Source organism: Fukomys damarensis, unplaced genomic scaffold (assembly GCF_012274545.1).
Source record: "Fukomys damarensis isolate Sample0158 unplaced genomic scaffold, DMR_v1.0_HiC HiC_scaffold_14, whole genome shotgun sequence".
In the NCBI taxonomy this organism is placed as follows: domain Eukaryota; kingdom Metazoa; phylum Chordata; class Mammalia; order Rodentia; family Bathyergidae; genus Fukomys; species Fukomys damarensis.
In genome coordinates this window covers 23979634-23981732 of record NW_022900926.1, presented here as the reverse complement: position 1 = coordinate 23981732, position 2099 = coordinate 23979634, and positions in this window count along the sequence as shown.

Genomic DNA, 2099 nt, shown 5'->3' with positions numbered 1-2099 from the left:
TTAAAAGAATCATACCACAGAGATATAGGCTCACCCATGTTTATAGCGGCACAGTTTGTAATAGCTAAAACTTGGAAACAGCCCAATTGCTCATCAAATGGAGAACAGATAAAGAAGATGTGGTTTTGTTTTGTTTTGTTTTTTATAAAATGGAGTGCTACTCAGCTATAAAGAACAAAAAACTGGAGACATTTATAGCTAAGTGGATGCACACTGAGGCCATACTCTTAAGTGAAATAAATAGGACACACATGTTTAAATACCATATAGTAACACTGGTATGATAAATTAAAAGTGTAAATAAGGGTCAAAATGTATAATTGATATTCAGTGGCCTGCCTTGCAAGTGCAAATACCTGAGTTCAATCCCTGGTACCAAAAAAAAAAAAATGTATAATTGATATTTTGTAATAGGAAGAGAAGGTCTAAAGGTATTGGGCAAATGGGAAGGGTAGGGGAAAGGTAAAAAGTGAAAAGAAAAATAAGAGGAAAGGAAAAAAATGGAAACAAAGTCTTTGTAAATAGGGAAGGGTGGAGAAGGTGAAGGGAGGGCAGGGGAATGGAGAAAAAATGAGAACCAAGATAAGTCATGTAAAGGTACAAGATCCCAGTGATGAATGTAACTGTACTGTATATCTAAAAAGTACCAATAAAAACATATAAAAATAAATAAATAAATAAATAAAAGAGGCTTAAAGAGAAAAGAAAGGGAGGGTTGGAGGGAGAAGAGGAAATAAAAAGTAAGGGATATTGGTGAAAAACAGCAACAAAAAATGTGCGCTTCAGGGATGTCAAATATGTTTAGTTGCAGTCTCTTTTCTCTAATCCAATAGAAAGTATTGGAAAAGTGTTTAATATCTGAGATAAGGTTGTGGGAGTACTGTCACGATGTAACTAAAGATGGTGGAAAAACCAGTTTGAATAGAATGAGATCCAACTTGAACCTCTGTGCGTGCCAGGAACTAAAACCAAGTCAACCCACTGTTGAGTGTCAAAAGCGTTGAGTCATTAGCCCCCTTTGTGGTTCATCTGTTTCTGAGTATCTGTATATGTCTGCTTTTTTTGTACTCTTGAAAAGCAGATGCGCTTTGTGACATTCAGGAAGCAATTCACAGCTTACTGTAGCCTCGTAATACATAAAGGAATGAATATTAAATGACACTTCTTATTGAGATGTATTTGTGAAGTTAGATGCTTTTTATGTGACTTCCGATACTTTTTAGAACCTGATATTTGGTTTTTTGTATGTAGAGTCCAAGAGTAGTCAGTTTGTGTGAAGTCTCCTTGTATGAGTCACATTTCAGACAGCATTAAGAAATGGAGATGTGAAACACACTGAAATACCAGCCCCAAAGCCTGCAGTCTTTTGATCTTTAAGTAACCACTCATGGTTCAGTGGTGCAAAGTGAAGCCTAGGTCTTTATCTCATTCCATTTTGTCTCTCTCTTCACTTTTTACAGAGAACATTGATTTAGAACTCTTTGAATTCTTTAGGCCACCTTGAAGAAGCAAGCTAACTCAGATTTCATCTCCCAGTTTGAGCTAATCACTGCTATCAAAACCATCACCCGAAGAAGTAGAGAGAATGTAAATGAGCCAGAGAAAGTCTTAAGGGAAAAAATGAGGAACTCATATCAGAAACAGAAGTGCAGTTATTGGCATGTCATGTCTCTGAATCTGTTAATTAGTTTATCCATTAACCACCTTTATAAAGGTCTTCTGAGAGCACGGTGGCCCTTAGAAAGTTGGATTCATCTTGTACAAGAGGAAAATAGTAAGGTTCTAGGAAGCAAGAGGAGCTCTTTCCATTTTATAGAAATGGGAACAATGTAGAAATGTGACCAATTTTATTTTAACACATGACAGTACATTGAAACATCCTCTTCTGTCACACACACCATTTTTTTCAGTCTTCTTTGGTCAAACCCGCCAAGGTAATTGTTTGTGAAACTTCCTTTAATTGCCTCAGGCAGAATTTGTCATTCCCTCCTCTGTGTTTGCTTAGTCCCTCAGACATACCTGTATTATGGAACCTATTCTTTATATCATAATCATCCCATTAAATTTATCTTTCCTTTCACTTCCTTTCATTTGATTTC